Below are 17,922 nucleotides of genomic sequence, written 5' to 3' on the forward strand. Positions count from 1 at the left end.
GCAACTCTTTTTTTCTCATTATTTTGTCTGGTCCGTCCGTGGAATGCACCGCTGCAAGATCCTGGTGGCCACAGTTTGCTCATTAAGGCAATGTTCAAGTCGGTCAACAGGGCACTACAGCCTGGAACTTTGACATGTAAGTTGCCCTTGCAAGAAAATAACTTTATTGGCATACAAGACGGAGATAAAAAATGTTTTTATCCCATAATGCTTGCCACATGTTACTCAATAATCAATACGGAAAAGTCCTTTAATGGGTTTGGGTCATGATTCTTCACCCAAACTCTCATAAAAAAGAGCACAAACAACAGCGAGTTGTTTTAGGAAACCCCTCACTCACCTTCCTAGTAGGTGGCATGCTTCATCATCAGGGCCAAGCTGGATCACCTAGTGCAAAACACCTGAATTACAGCGGAGCTGGTTGTTGGTGTGAATAAAGTGAAGTGCTATGTGAAGTCCAGCTATGTGATAAAAATGTCTCTAGGAATAACCCTTATAAAATTTTAATGGAAGGTTCCTAGAACATGGGTAAAAAACATCATCGGGATCAACGTGAGGTTTTAAAATGTACCTCTGTATCCATTATGTTTTTAGGGCTAATAGTTTCAGCCTTGTGGTGTGTTAAAGAGGCTTTCATCCAATTAAGTGTATCGCAAAAAACGGAAGGCCACAGAGGTGCAGTTATCAGCACACACCCTAAAGTGTGCTGTGAGTGTAGTGGGACCTTCTTACTTACAGATCCTCATTGGGCAGTACCTGTAAAGGAAGACATTGTTAAGTGCAGGTACAGCATGATAAGATTGTTACCATGCATGTCTTAATTATATAGCGCTCCTGTATGCTTGAAATGATGGCATCATGCATGTGACTGTGTGAAGGTTATCTGTAAAATAACCAAGCGTGGCTACAATGTGCCCCGGTGGTGCTTTACTTAGATTGAAGTCCAAAGATTTAATAAAACACAGAGACAGTTGCGTTTTGGGGCAGTGATTGGCTGTCTAGTCTAGAAATATATCGCATTATGGCACATTTGGTGAGATTATTGGAAAAGAAAAAGAATGAAAGGAATTAAAAGCTTGCGTATCCAGTGATTGCACATGATTTTTGTCAGAAAGGAACACATGTAACACGGACTGAAACATCACGGTCACTAAAAACATGTAACATATATGCGGCCTCACTTTAACTCAATATGGACATTGCCTTAGGGATCCGTTCGCTCAGGCCGTGGAATGCACCATTGCAAGAGCTTGACGGCCACAGTTTGCTCAGGCAACAATCAAGTGGGTCAACAGGACACTACAGCCTGGAACTTTGAAATGTAAGTTGTGCTTGCAAGAATATAACTATATTGGCATACCGGACGGAGACAAAGAAACTACCCGAACCCATAATGCTGGGAACTTGTTGTTACTCACCTGATGATAATGATAAAAAGGAGGGAAAATATCAGCAGTCTGTGCTTTGCGGGTATTGCATGTTCTGCCTTTGAGAAAGGGAGACAGCTCCTGAAACGTGTGAGGCGTGGGACATGTGCTGCATTGCTTGGTATATATATATATATATATATTTATGTATTACCTACTGGCAGTCGCCAGTAGTTAGTTATAGTTAGAACTGTGTTTCCATAGGAAATCCGCAACATTCTATTTGGAATAAATTTGGTGGCGGTTGACGAATCATTGCGAAATTCTCCAAGAAGATGGCCCGCTCCGCTCCTATCCTGAAAGTTTTGGGGGCATTTGTCAAGCGGGGGCTGAGAAAAAATGGGGGTCCTAAAACGTGTTTTCCCCATGCGATTTTCCATAGGGACATGTAGCCGCAGCTATAGCTCGAACTGCCAAACGGAAATACATAAAATTTGGAAAAAAGATAGAGTTTGAATCGCAGTTCCCGCTTTTTGCCTGTAAATCCGTGAAGTAGTTCTTGAGAAAATCAAAAGTAAAATCATAGATATATCTATGGGTGCGTAGGGTACGTGTATCGTCCGAGGAACATGCGCGTACCCTTACGAGCACGAGCTGCATGCTAATTGGCTGTGACAGACCCCCCAGCCCCGGGGACCACTACCCCCCCGGGTCTTTTAAATGTTGGGCCCCCCTCTTGGAGCCTTGTGGTGGCCACAGGGACCGCCACCACAAGTCCAGCTCCTGCAGTGTCCCGGGGTGCCCACCCCGGGACACTGTAGTTTGTTATGGTAGAGCGGAAGCTTTGTGGCTCCCGCCCTACCATAGAAAACTGCTTTGGTTTTTGGAAGAGAGAGCAGCTCTCTCTTCCAAAAACCAAAGACTATTGCTTTTCTACATGGCGAGCAGCATGTTAGTTGCTCCCCATGTAGAAAAGCAATGCTGGCTCGCGCAGGAGGGGTGAAAGGCCCCCCTGAGCCCCAGGGTCCGCCACCTCCCCGGGGCACTAAATATTTAAATTAAGGGTAGATTTTTTTAATGGTAAAATTAGAATGCGCGTACCAAGCGCGGCGCCCAGCGCGACCTCTGGTGTGCACGCGATGGGTACGTGTATCATACCACGTATGCTGCCCGATTTCTAAGGCGTCCGGTACGCGTATCCAAGCAAGAAAAAGAAAAATGTTTTTCAGATATTTAATAAGTTTATATGTTTAGATGTTGGGTGGCTCTAAAAAGAGCACTTGTGTTTATTGAGAGATTTTAGTACCTACAAGTAAGTACTGATGCAGCGTCTAAAGTTCAAGAGGAAGACTCTGTTCCTCTCATCTGTAAAATGTACACCATCTCTCCTATAGATGCTATGCATATTGAAATGCAGATTGTTGTGGTATATGGACCCCATTCTGTAGTCTCGGAGAAAAAAGGAAACAGATTTATTCACATGTTTCCTTGCTTTCTCAATCTGTGGACAAAATTGATTGGACCAGTTCCATTTTTGCCTTTGGCATATGTTAGAATAGACAAAGGCAGTTTGGGGGAAAAGTGACATCAGTTCTCCAAAGATGTCCTTCATAAGCATTTCCAGACCTACCACAGTCAAAGTGCCACGGTCATTGCCACCACAGTGCACAATTATGAGGTGAGGGAGTTGGAGATGTAAAAATGATTTACCCAATGACATCAATTGGTGCCACTTTAAACCTCTCTGTCCAATCCATTTAATGTCTACATTTGGTAAACTTAGGTCTTTGTGAATTCCTTTCTGTTCTGCGTACCTTTGGCTCCAGAAAATATAGTTGTGTCCCCCAATCCACACTCTAAGCATGTTGAAGAAAGGTCTGGGTACATTCAGATGGTCTCTGTAAATGAAATGGCAGTTTGAGAACTAAGATTTTTCTAAAATGGTGAATAAGATGCAGTTTTGAATAAAGAAAAGAAATGATTGGTTGTTTGACAACATTCTACACTGAAAACTAGGGTGTATGTTTCTGTTTTTTAAAAGCATGATTCTTATTGGTTAAGAAAAACTGATAGAAAGGAACGTTACATAAGATAAGCTGATATGTTGAAAAATCAAGCACATTTGCTGTTTTGATCAGCAAGCTTGTGTGATGAACTTTTGACCTGTGTGCTCAGTTAAGTGTTTCATGAGGTGTTTCAATGGTAACAGTCAGAAGGCAGAATGGGGTAGGGTTGAAAGTTATGTCAGTTGGAAAGGGTTCAAAAGTTGAGCAATAGAAATGTGTGTTTTCTTTTGAATTAATGTGGGAAGAAATATGATTTGTTATTTATATGTCTATGTGTGTAGATTGAGAGGAAAAGTTTGCTATTTGCCATAGGACTTCCTGACCCCTTAGGCCTGCTCAGGGGGTCTCACAAGGACCAACAAGGCAAAAAAAAAAAAATGAAAAAAAATCACGGGATGTGCGTAGGATACACGTATCACATGAATTTAAAAAAATCAAGGTCGCTTTAGTGCTAATTAGCCCCCGGGGGGGACAAGTCCATGGGGTAATGTGGTTTATTATAATAGGGGACCAGAGGGCCCCCCCAGCCCCGGGGACCGCCACCCCCGGGCTTTTTTAAAATATATTTGGGGGGTTTACGGCCCCCCCCACAGCCCCGGAGACCGCGACCCACCTGGGGCTTTGGTTGAATATGTGCAGGAGGCTCAAGGCCCCCCACAGCATATGTAAATGTGTGGGGGGGCTGAAGGGCCCCCCAAACCCCGGGGTCCGCCACTTCCCGGGGGCACTAAATATTTAAATTTGGGGCAGATCATTTTTATTTATTTTTTTACAGTAAACTTAGAATGCGCTTACCCAGCATGGCGCTCAGCGCGACCTCTGGTATGTACGCGTTGGGTACGCGTATCATACCATGTATGCTGCAAGATTTCTAAGGCGTCCTGTACGCGTATCCAAGCAAGTAAAAAAAATGCAAAGAATGCATTTTTCAGATATCTTTCAAGCTTATGTTTTTAGATGTTGGTTGGTTGTAAAAAGAGGCTTTGTGTTTATTGGTACCTATAAGTAAGTACCTATGCAGAGTCTAAAATTGTTGAGGAGGAGTGTTTTACAGTGTGCTGAACTTTTGACCTTTGTGGTTAGTTGTGTTTTGCATGATCTGTTACTATGGTAACAGCAGAAAGCAAATTGGGGGTAGGGTTCAAGGTTATGTCAGTCAGAAAGGGTTCAAATGTTTAACCAATAGAAATGTGTGTTTGCTTTTGAATTATTGTGGGAAGCAATTTGATTTGTTATTTACATGTATATATGTGTAGATTGAGAGGGAATGCTTGCCATTTTCCTGGTTTTGCTAAGAACATTGAAGTATAGAGATTCTATATAAGAATATCTGCTGTGTGAGTGACATTCTTCTTAATCTACAAATCAATTTGAAAGGTGAGTTGTTAACTTGTAAGGGAATGTATGTGGTGCATTTTGTTTTTAATAAGAGTAATGTGTTTTTGCTGCTAAAGTGCAAGGATTAGTTTAGTTGTGTGGAATCACGTTCTTAGTTTGTCTGTATTTGGATAACCATTGTGATAAAAGCATTTGGTAAGTTGATGTGTTTGGTGAGTCAGCTTTGTACAGTAAAGTGCAGTACTAAAAAATGTAGAATGTGTGCAGTCACTTTTCCAGTTCTAGAGTAGTTAATAGTTCTGCTTGTTTAGAATTTGACGTGTGTTTCAAATCTACAATTTTCCACTCAGTATACTTACACTACTGCAAACATTTTGGTGCAGATTTACAAGCCCCTTGCGCCTCTTTGAGCTGCCATTGCGTCACTTTTTTGACACAATGTTGGCACAAATAATCCAGCAAATGGCTTATGTATTTGCAAAATTAGTCAGGGTTGTGCACTGAAATGTAGTAGTTATATACATAGAATGTGTGCAGTCACTTTACCGTTTCTAGACTAGTAATTGTGTTTTGGTAAAATGTAAGGTCTAATATTTTTTGTCTAGAATCACACTGTGAGCCTGTGTGCATTTAGGAATCATTCTGAGAGAAGTATTTTTGTACGTGTTGTGTTTGCAGACAAATAACTGCTTGAAAACCTATCCTTTTTTCAAGTTTTGATAGAATTAGAAACCAGTTATTGCTTTTGTATTTGCAAAATGACTCATGGTTGTACACTAAAATGCAGTATTTATATTTCTAGAATGTGTGCAGTCATATTAGCCCTTCAAGAGTAATTAATATTGTAGCTTGTCTAGAATTAGACTTGTGTTTCAAATCTACAATTTCCAGCGAGTATACATACACTGTTTCATACACTGTGGGGCAGATTTACAAGCTCATTGGGCCTATTTGTTGTTCTATTGTGTCACTTTTTGATGTAATGTTGGCACCAATAATGCAGCAAATTGCTTATGTATTTGCAAAATGAGTCAGGATTGTATAGTAAATTGCAGCAGTCATATATATAGAATGTGTTTAGTCACCTTACCGTTTCTAGACTAGTAAATGTGTTTTTGTAAAATGCAAGGTTTAATATTTTTTGTCTAGAATCACATTGTGAGTCTGTGTGCATTTAGGAATCATTCTGAGAGAAGGATTTTTGCAATATGCAAGTAGTAGTGTAACCAAATTCACACTGTTTCAGGCCTACATTTCCCCAGTCAGTATCTATGCACTCCATTTATAAGAAAAACTGTTATTTATATAGAATCACAGTGTGAGGCAGTGTCCATTTGAGAAAATTGAGAGAGAATTATTTGGTTGATGTGTTTGCAGATCTATAAGTACATGTACTGTTGCAGTGAGCCAGTCTTTAGGGCATGCAGTGCTTGAAACTCTTATGCACTATGCAAGTAGTAGTGTAACCATCTTCACATTTGTGTTTCAGGCCTACATTTCCCCAGGCAGTATCTATACACTCCATTTATAAGAAATACTGTTATTTGTCTAGAATCACACTGTGAGTCAGTTTCCATTTTTGAAAATTGTGAGAGAATGATTTGGTTGGTTGATGTGTTTGCAGACATATAAGTACATGTACTGTTAAAGTGAGCTTGTCTTTAGAGTATGCAGTGCTTGAAACTCCTATGTAGTATGCAAATAGTAGTGTAACCAAATTCACACTTGAGTTTCAGGCCTACATTTCCACAGTCAGTATCTATGCACTCCATTTATAAGAAATACTGTTATTTGTCTAGAATCACACTGTGAGTCAGTGTCCATTGGGGAAAAGTGAGAGAGAATGATTTGGTTGGCTGCCACGTGCACACTTGTCTTTCACATCTTCAATTCTCCACTCTGTATCCTTCACTTCCACCAAACAGTCTGTCTCAGCTGCTGCACTATTGTAGTGACCCATTCAGCAGTATGTGCTTATCCATTAACTGCGCTAAAACTCAAGCACTTATAAATTCAGTCAGGCACTGTCCTTGCAGAACTGTAATCATTCAGTCAGTGCCCAAGTACTCATGCAGCAAATTAGGGGTCAGAATATGACCTGCTTCAAACCCCTATACACTATGCATGCAGTCTTCTATCCACCTCCACACTTGTCTTTCACATCTTCAATTCCCCAGTCTGTATCCTTACACTTTCAGCAAACAGTCTGTCATTGCCCTTGCACTGTTGTAGTGACCCATTCACCGGTATTTACTGACCATTCAGTGCGCTAAAACTCAAACACTTATCGATTCGCTCAGACACTCTCCTTACAGTACTGTAATTATTCACTCAGTACCCAAGTACTCATGTAGTGAAGTAGGCCTTAGGACAAAGACTGCTTCAAACCTGTATGCTGTGTGCATGCAGTCTTGTATCAACGTGCACACTTGTCAATCACATCTACAATTCTCCACTCTGTATCCTTACACTTCCACCAAACACTGTCACTGCTGTTGCACAATTGTAGTGACCCATTCAGTAGTATGTGCTAATCCATTCACTGTGCTAAAAATCAAGCACTTATAATTTCAGTGAGGCACTGTCTTTGCAGAACTGTAATCATTCAGTCAGTACCCAAGTACTCATACAGCAAAGTAGGCCTTAGTACATGGACTGCTTCAAACCCATAAGCACTATGCATGCAGTCTTTTATCCACCTGAATACTTATCTTTCAGATGTTCAAATACCCAGTGTGTATCCTTACAGTTCCACCAAATACTCTCTAATTGCCCTTGTACTGTTGTAGTGACCAATTCACTGGCATGTACTAATCATTCAGTGTGCTAAAAATCAAGCACTTATAGATTCACTCAGACACTCTCCTTACAGCAGTGTAATCATTCACTCAGTATCCAAGTACTCATGTAGCGAAGTAGGCCTTAGGACAAGGACTGCTTCAAACCCGTCTGCTGTATGCATGCAGTCTTCTATCCATGTGCACACTTGTCTTTCACATCTTCAATTCTCCACTCTGTATCCTTACACTTCCAGGAGTCTGTCACTGCTGTTGCACTATTGTAGTGGCCCATTCAGCAGTATGTGCTTATCCATTCACTGCGCTAAAACTCAAACACTTATAAATTCAGTCAGGCACTGTTCTTGCAGAACTGTAATCATTCAGTCAATACTCAAGTACTCATGCAGCAAAGTAGGCCTTAGAACATGGACTGCTTCAAATCCCTATACACTATGCATGCAGTCTTCTATCCACCTGCACACTCGTCTTTCACATATTCAATTTTCCACTCTGTATCCTTACACTTCCACCAAACACTCTGTCAAGGCTGTTGCACTATTGTAGTGACCTGTTCAGTAGTATGTGGTAATGCAGTCACTGGGCTAAACCTCAAGCACTTATAAACTCAGTCAGCCACTGTGCTTGCAGAACTGTAATCATTCCTTCAGTACCCAAATACTCATGCAGCAAAGTAGGCTTTAGGACAAGGACTGCTTCAAACCCCTATGCACTATGCATGCAGTCTTGTATCCACCTGCTCACTTGTCTTTCACACCTTCAATTCCCCAGTCTGTATCCTTACACTTTCACCAAGCATTCTGTCACTGCTGTTGCACTGCTGTAGCGACCCATTCATAAGTATGTACTAATCTATTCACTGCATTAAAGTGCGAGGACGGTAGGCGTACCCTACGTTTACCACGAAAAAATAGAAATTAATTTTAATATATTAAAAAATATATAACATAAAATAAATCATATTTGATTTTTTTTTATTATTTTACATTACAAATATGTACTGTAATTTAAAAAATGAAATAGCTAAAATAATAATTATAAAAAATGTAGTAAATCAGTTTAAAATAAAAAATATAACAATTAATAGCTATGTATGGTGCTGACTTATGGGGCTTTAAGGATGTAAGGCTGTTATAAGGCATAGAGGACAAGTTTTTAAAGAATATCCTATCGGTCCCCCAATCTACACCAGGCTACATCGTCCAGCAAGAATGTGGGCTGGAATATTTGGCAGACCGAATAGCTCTGGCTCCATTGCTGAAATGGATTGCAGTGTGGTTGAATCCTGACCTTGAACTTAATAATGAGGTTTTGAGGGACTGTCTAGCCCTTGATTATTCCAATTCCATCCCATGGTTGTACTATGTTAAAAAGCTGGCTGGCATTTTAGGGCGTCCTGAATTGTTCAGTCAGCCCACTAAATTAGTTAAGAGGGATGTAAAGTGGGCAAAAGAAACCTACAAGCTCATCAAGGGTCTAGAAAGAGAAAACAAAGAACTGATCAAACCAACTGTAAGAGCGCATCAGCTGCTCGTAAACTATGGTAAGATGGAATTATACCTGAGAGTGGTAAATAACTCCAACCACAGATTTTTGTTAACCAAGTTCAGGTTAAATACATTCCATCTCCTCCTCACAGGACGTCAAGGCTGGACCAAGTCTATAGACTTGGAGATTTGTCCTTGTGATGGTTTTTCCATCATGGATACTACTCACTTTGTGTTCTTTTGTAATTATTTTATCACAATAAGGAAAAAATTCATCTTCCCACTGATCAAAGATAAAGGCTTCAGGCAGGTTAAACCAGCCCTTTTGTACCTTCAGCTGTTGTCAAACATCTGGGAAATTTTTAACGTCTCTACCTTTTTGACCATAGCAATGCGTTTGGGCAAAAAACTTAATTGGAAGCAGTGTACTTAGTGAGACTGTTTTTTAATCCCCTTAATTCTTTGTTAAAAGTCTCTGACCCAAATTAATTGTGATGGAGTCTGTATTTAAATTTAAAAATTGTTAATGTGAGGTTTATAAATTGTATTTTTAATAAATGTATATAATGGGCCTGATTCTTGATGTTTGCATACTTTTATGGTTTTTGATATGAACTGAATAAAGTACTTTTGACTGACTGAACAATTAATACATTTAAAAATTGGGATTTACAAAACCTATGAAACCTATGAAATTCACTGAAAAAAACATAGGTTTTAGGCACGTTATAGTTAGGAATTAGCATTTCAAAAACCTTGCAAATTCACTGAAAAAAACATAGTTGTCAGCCACGTTATAGTTAGGAATTATCATTTAAAAAAACCTTTGAAATTCATTGAAAAAAACCATAGGTTTCACACATGTTATAGTTAGCTAGACATTCACTCATACAAAACCATTGAAATTCCCCCGTTATGGTTAGTTCAGCTAACTATAACTCGTGCGTCCGCAATCCACTGCTGATGACTACATATATTACATCACTCATGACATGGTCAGTGATGTATTTAAATAAGTGAATTTCTAAGGTTTTTTGAATGCTAATTCCAAACTATAAAGTGGCTTAAACCTATGGTTTTTTCAGTGAATTTCAAAGGTTTTGTAAATAATAATTTATAAATGTTTTAATTATTATGTCTTTCTTTTTATACTAATTTCTTATCATTTTAATATAAATATTTATATTTATTTTATTTTTTAGATTATATTTCATATTCTTATTATAAAATACTAACAAAACTAAATTGCAAAATATTTTTGGGATTAATTATTGCTTGACTTCAGTTGCAAGCATAACACAACTCCAGCAATGCTCTCGGGCCGTATGCTCACAATGCTGTATCAATCCTTACACCTGCTTCAAGCATATGCAAGGTTTTGACGCAGCATATGCTCAAAAGTAACTGAATGAAATGTCATACATTTCACTCAGTCACTTTTAGGAGGCGTTGCTGCACCCCCTCCTGCACAGGAAAACCTCCTTCTGGCACATGGCTTTACAATGTAATGAACCCTTCAGATGCATCACATTTTTTATTCAACACACCATGGCACATTTTTTGCGCCACCGCTATGTCACAAAAGTGATGCAACGGCTGTGTAAAAGAGGCACAAGGGGATTGTAAATCCATCCCTCACACATACAAATTCACCCAGACAGTTTCCCCAGCAGCGTAAATTGAAGCACAGACTTGTAACATTTTATGTACATATGTTACATTCAAGTGCTTCGGACTTACTACATTATACTATAGGTAAACACCTTATAGATTTATGCTGTAGCACTTCCTTTTAGTTCTGCACTTTCACATTCTCCATACACTAGTAATATATTCATTCATTCATTTATAAACTAAACATTCATTCTGACAAACTTATACACACTAACATAAAAATATAGTTCTTTCTTTGACCAGTGAAGGTAGTTCTAAAAATAACTTTTTTTCTGTTTTTACTTTTCAAGTTTTTTTCTAAACCAAAAAAATTGAACTGGAACCCAAAAAGTATCAAACAGGAACAAAAGAATGAAAAAAAATACTAATGGCGAGGACAGCGATGCTCCTGCATCCTGCGTTTCATCAGATCAATAGACTGCTCCCTATAACACAAAAGTCTATCGCAATGAATGCATACAATTTTAATGTCAGCAAAATCAGGATCAATTTGTGGATGTGGACTGCTTCCTGAAAATTCTGCTGCAGTAGTTGATGTGCTTGGCGCAGAAGCAGGTGGGTTCTCCTGCAACCTCCGTCTTGCAGCTCGAGCAAAGTTATTGGGGTGCAAGTTCTTCACATGTCGCACTATATTTGCTGTGCCAAAGGAGTATTTTTTAGATCGATCACCCCTTGAAGGAGTTGTTTGGCAAATTTTACAGATTACTTTTGGAGCATTAACCTTTTTTTTGCCCTTCTGAAAAAGTAAAAAATTGCCAAATTCTTTGGAGGTTCTTCAGGAATGAAACCTCTCACAGAAGAAATGCTGGAAGATGAGTCCATTGCTCTTACAATGATCTTCCTTCTATTTAAAAAAATTCTCAGAAGAAATGATTCTTCTTAGAAAGTCAAAGTCGAATGATTATAATGGGACAGAACTTTCAACAGTTACAATAGCAAACGTTATGAACCAATCAAATCTCTCCTTTTAAAGTCACATGACTTTACGTACGCTTATGATGCACTTACGCAGATGTTTCGAAACCAGTACGCATGATGTTCTACCGCGATTTGTGTAATTGTTTTTAAAAGCAATATATGATTGTTAAAACTGTAAAAAATATTATTCATAGTTATCCCAAATAATATCTTTCCTTAGTATGTACATTAAATACATAAATATATGTTTTTAACCATGTACAAACATTGGCGCCTTTCGTGTACAGGGCGCCGTTCATGACGTTACACGTAACCTTTGATGTGACGCGTAACGTCAAACCATATTCGAACTGTATGCGCGGGTACACGCTGAGTATGATTAGCAGTACATGGATGGTCCGATCACCCTCTCAGTTACAAATCAGAGCACAGGTCGCACTAACAAGAATGATTGGAAGTGGTCACTCACCGGAGATCCAATTCTGGGCCTGCCTCTGCGCACATGATAACACCGCCCCATCTCTCTCTGTTGTTAATTGTTGGTGCACACACTCACACTTGCACATGCACTGTGCACGCCCGCCCACACTCCCCACATGCCACCACCTAGCATGCTTGCTATCACTAAGCCTGGAAACCAATACATTAGCCATTGTGATGTCCCTCAAGGCCATCATTCTTATAGGCTGCGAAAACGCTACTAATGATGCTCCTGGGCTTGGTTTGCTCAGCCCTGCGTTTCCCATATAATCCGAACACTGACGTGAGCACGCTCTCTTTTGCCTGCTTGTGCAGCGGTGACAGACAGAGTGTCGTCATCGATTTTACTACAAACTCACAGCTCGAGTGGAGGAGGACTCCTGATACTCGACGTGGTATCACTACTGCTGCCGCCCGGCCACAATGCCATAGGCGCGGAGGCGGCGGCGCCCGCACGCGCACCCAAAACACCCCAGACCAAGCGAAACCGCAGCCTTTGAAGACATGACAAAAGAAGACAGAAGCAAAGGTAAGAGAAACCGTCACAACATCAGACTCCGCTGTAAATTGTATATGCATGATGCTATTTTTTTTCTCCATCATATGGCTCTCCTACCCCTCAATGGTTTAAAATTGTATGCAAATAGTATAAAAGTTTCTATCTCCGTCACGAGCTCCTATACACCTCTAATTTTATAAATTATGCGTCCATAAATTTCTGTGTCGTATTTCTGTACTACACCACGTGCTTAGGCCTCTATCGTTATTAATTGTGGGTCCATGATGGTATTTTTTTTCCTGTGTCACGAGGCCGTCCCAGGCAGGCCTGGACTGGCTGTTGCGGGCACGGGCAATCCCCCGGTGAGCCCCAAAAGTGGGGGCCGGTTTTGGGCCCCTTGGGCCGATTCTGTACAGGGCCGTTTTTGCAGCAAAATCGGCACTGTAACAAAATCGGCCGAAAACCGGCCCGGCAAAGAGCTCGGTCGAACCCCCACCTCCCCTCTTCCCAGGGGTGGCCGAGCACTTTGCCAGGGCCGGTTTTGGTTCCCAACCCGGCTCGGGTCCCAGGCCTCCATTCTTATTGATCTTCCTTTGTTGATCCTAATATTTCCTTCTGTCTTACGGAGCACTCCATGCCTTTTTTTATAAATTGAGCTTCCATGAATTTCTGCATTCATGTGTCACGTGCTTTACAATGTGTTCTTTTTATTGTATGTTCATGATGGTATTATTTTCTGCATCACGTGCCCCTCCTACCCCTCAATGATTTTTTATGTACATAGTATAAGGAGGGACCCAGGGGGAGCCGTGCACGAGCCGGTCTCCCCCCTGGGTTGGTTCACGCAAGGGAACTGGCCACAGGTGCAAAGGGGGGTGATTAGCCAGTTAGAACGGAAGAGAAAAGGGATAAATAAGGGTAGAAAGGGCGGGAAATGGAACTGTGCTGGAGGAGATGGGTGGCAAAGGTTGTATTTGCCGCACACACCCTACCTTTCACTTTCAGGTCCTGTTTGTTTGTTTTTTTATTGTGCTTTGGGTACTGCCGAAGATGTTTATTCCTGGTTGCCACGCTAAGACAGGTCTAGGTGCATTTCTGGGGGGTGGGCAGCCTGGAGCGGGTTGATCCATCCTCAAAGGGCAGTTAAAGGAAAGGAGGGGGGTATGAACAAGAGTCAGTTGCTCCTGGGTTTTTTTGGGTTAACTTGGTGGGGGTTTCATCTTTCATACGGATGCTAAGATAAGTTGAAGGAATTTTTGTTTTATTAAATAATGAATTGCGAGATGTTTGATTAGAAGTTATTTTGCACCTGTCTTAATAAAGTGGCCTTTTTTTCTAACCAAGAAGGTGTGGACAGTGAGTTATTGCGCAAATGTTTCTTTCTGTGTAACGAAGTCCTCCAGACCTGTATTTTTATAAATTCTGCGTACATAAATTTCGGTTTCGTATTTTTTTCCTGTCACGTGCTTTAGCCTGTATTCTTATACATTGTGCGTTCATAGTACCATTATTTTTTTTAATCCATCACGTGGCCCTCCCAGCTCTGCTTTGCTTTATTTTGATGGAATATATGCTTTCTGGTTCATCGTATTTGCTCCCTCCTAATTCTCCCATTAGTTTTATTATGTATTACTGCGTCACATGACACTCCCAAGCCTGTATTCGTTATCGAATACTTGTAAGTCTAAACTAATGTAATTGGCAGCCACGGCTCGTGCAGGATGTTACGTCGGGTGGTGACATCAGCAGCCATGGCTCGTGCAGGGCGTTACGCCGGGTGGTGACTTCAGGCAGAGGAGGGGCAGGGTGGGAGGTTGTAAAATGGGGATATGGACGATGTCAGTTAAGTACCGGAAAAAAAAATTAATTTCGTTCCCCGCACTGCATCACATTTGGCGATGCAGCACGGGTAACAAAATTCTTTTTTTTTTTTTTTTTTGGTACTTACCTGACATCGTCCATATCCCGCATTTCACAACCCCCACCCTGCCTCTCCTCTGTCTGATGTCACCGCCCAGCGTAACGCCCTGCACGAGCCATGCTGCTTAAATGCAATCGCAATTTAAGGAATCTCAATATAGAGATTCCTTAATTGCAATTTTTGCATTTGGGATGATGCATCCCAAATGCAAAAATACCTGTCACAAATGGAAAGATTCTGAGAATCTGCCCGTTTGTGACCGTTTTTTTGTTGATCCAACTTCTTTAAAATACTCGTAAATACCAAAGAGGGTTTTCAAGGATAACATTTATTTTGCAAACTACCTTTTCAATGGTTAGCATTGCTATTCTGATTACCTAATATACATCTTTTTTACATTTACAGTTTATTGAAAAGTATTGTGGTGTTTGCAACCAAAAAGCTTCAGCAACTTATACAGAAAACTTTATGGTAGGAATCTTTTCTGAGTTGCGTGCACTATATTTGAAAGCTGACTATGCACCGTCAAGGATGTGTAATTCCTATAGCCCGACGCACAGCACATATTGTTTGAGGTCAAGGGCAACAAGTTTTCATGTGTATTGTGTTCTTGGCACAAGTAGGCCCAACTTCCACCAGCACAAACCCTATGGCTGACAGTTAGCAGTACCACATAATGGGGGCCGAGAAGGGCACTGTCTGTAGTTAACGTAATATGTTTGCCCATATGTTAATACTGTTCAAACCTGTATTTATGGTTCATTAATTGAATGCATTTATTACTCGGGCGGTCACTCTAAATAAATGTGTTAACCTCTGAGTGCACAACTGTCAGTGGCTCCAGTATACAAAAGCGTGCAGCTCTGAAACACGCCTGACCCACGTATGCTTATCAGAAATGTCAACTGCTGAGTTAATATTTGTGTCCATATGTTAAAGACCCTCAAACTTCTACAACATTGATGCAGTCATTATTATTAGTTAGAGTGGCTCTTCCAAATAAATGTTTTAAACTCAGACTGCACTTCTGACAGTTTCTGTAGTAAAAAAAGTGTACACACACACTTCCAAGGTTTAGAAATATATTAGGCTATGTATACTGCTCCCAGAATACTCTGCGATTTGACGCAAATAATTGCAGAAGCTTAAAAGCAAGTTTGATAATACTTTGCTTTCAAAATAACATTTCCATAAAAAAGAGAAAGCAGGAAAAAAACATTTTGCTAAACTACTATAAAATTTCTGTTACCATTTTTGTAGCATCATTTAATAACGTGTTCATACATGCTAGTATTTCCCAAAAATATTCATTATGGAAAATCTCTGTAACTACTTTCAATAAGATTATGGGAAACAAAATTCAACAAGCATTAGCAAACACAGTAGGTCTGAAATTGATGGTCACCTTTTTACTTTTGCCATTGTGTGACTCATTTGGGCATTGTGTTTGTAAAACGTTATTGGCATGTAAGCTGCTGCGCCCTCACTATTATAACAAACTTTGGCAAAAGCAAAAAATATTTTTGGTTTTAAAAAGCACAAACTTCCACAGTAGTTACTGGCACTGAACAAAACTACTTTGTGTGCTGATATGCTCCTTGTGAAACTGCATAATACTGTGACTCACAGTGAAGCCATCCGATACAAAGACAGAGAGAGAGAGAGACAGGAGAGAGAGCAGAGTGGATGAGAGTGGAGGGAACAGAGAGAGAGAGAGAGAGATGTAATAAAAGCAAAAAGTCACGGTTAATGCCAGACCAAATTAGGGGCCCAATTATTCAAGAAAGTCTCAAAAGTGCACCCATGGAATATGTCCTAGCATTAAGTGCAGCTATACAGCTTTTGTGAATTTCCAAACATGTACACAAGAAGGTCAAGAAATAGTACTCCTAGAAAATATTTGTGAACTACATTTTAACAAGAGCAAATTTGCATGTGTAGATTTGCTCATGCGAAAATCTGAATGTTTACAAATTCACTTTTCCTCCAACACCCTTTTTCCCAACTCAGGAAGAAGGTTGATGTCTGCCATTGTGGGGAAGAAATTTCCAACATTCTTCACTATACCAAAAGACTAGAGAAGAGTTCTTAAAAACGCAAAAAACATGGAAGTTAGTGGGTTTGCACAGACTCAAAAGGCCATTCTGACCCTGGAACTATGTTTACCATGTAAATACATATAACGTTTTTATTTCAAAAAGCTATTCACCTTTAAACAATGCAATATTAATTACAATGTACTTTTCACTTTCTTCTCAACAGGCCCAATGTTTCGAAAGCAGCAGATGACAGGACCTTCAATTCACAAAAGCAAATGTAAATCATACTTGCCTTTTTCTGCCTTTATATGTAAAAAATGTATTAATTTTGTTGAGTCTAAACACACCTTTTGGATTAGGACTATGGAATAGTGGTATAAAAATATAATTCATTCTATTGTCAGATATCTACCTTGGTGATAGTGAAATTACCACTACTTTTTAGACAACAAAAATGTGTAGAGGAGCGGTGTTGCTTTTTCACATTCAAAGAGGAAAATTAAAATGTATATTTCAACAGATAAACAAAATAAGTACTCAATTTCATAATGAAAATTAAGTAGGAATGTTAGACGAAGTCTGCTCCAACTCTAAAAGCATTGTGCAAATCGTAACAGGTGAAAAAAAAGTGTGTCTCAACATTACTTTTTAAGATAATTTGGACACAAGACTAGACTGCAGGAGTGTCCAAATACTTATGCACTTTGTATGCTGGACAGTATTGCTTCTAAACACCCTTTCACTGCTTTCTTCCAAACCTTCAAAAAAGATTTCATGAATTTAAATGCATAGTCTTTCAGGTCTGTATATCTCTAATGTAAAACAATCGTACTTGTTTTCTCTTTTGTAAACTGACATATGTAAACTCATCACTCACTCCTATGGTAAGCGTTTACAATCCTGAATGCTGACTTCTGAGTTTTTATGAGAGCATGCCCCTACATAACCAAGCTAACTTTTCTTTAGCTACATAGAAACATGTAGTGTAACCTGTCAAACACTTTGAAATACTACCCTCCCACTAGTCCTAGAAGTGGATGTAGAATTCAACCGTTCTTCAAAAAATAGAATTGGATATCACTAAGTACAAAGTATTTCTGTATTATGGAATCCCTAATGCGTCCCTTAAACATTCAAGCGAAGTCCAAACACACACTAACTGAAACACACCAACCATTAGTAACCTATAAAATTTGCCAAACAACTCTTTCAAGGTGTTATCAATCCAAAAAATACTCCTTTGGCACATCAAATATAGTACAAAACATATAATCTACTTGCACCCCAACAACTTTGCTTGAGCTGCAACACAGAGATTGCAGGACAACCACTTGC

The sequence above is a fragment of the Lissotriton vulgaris genome, chromosome 11 (genome assembly GCF_964263255.1).
Source record: "Lissotriton vulgaris chromosome 11, aLisVul1.2, whole genome shotgun sequence".
Lineage (NCBI taxonomy): Eukaryota > Metazoa > Chordata > Amphibia > Caudata > Salamandridae > Lissotriton > Lissotriton vulgaris.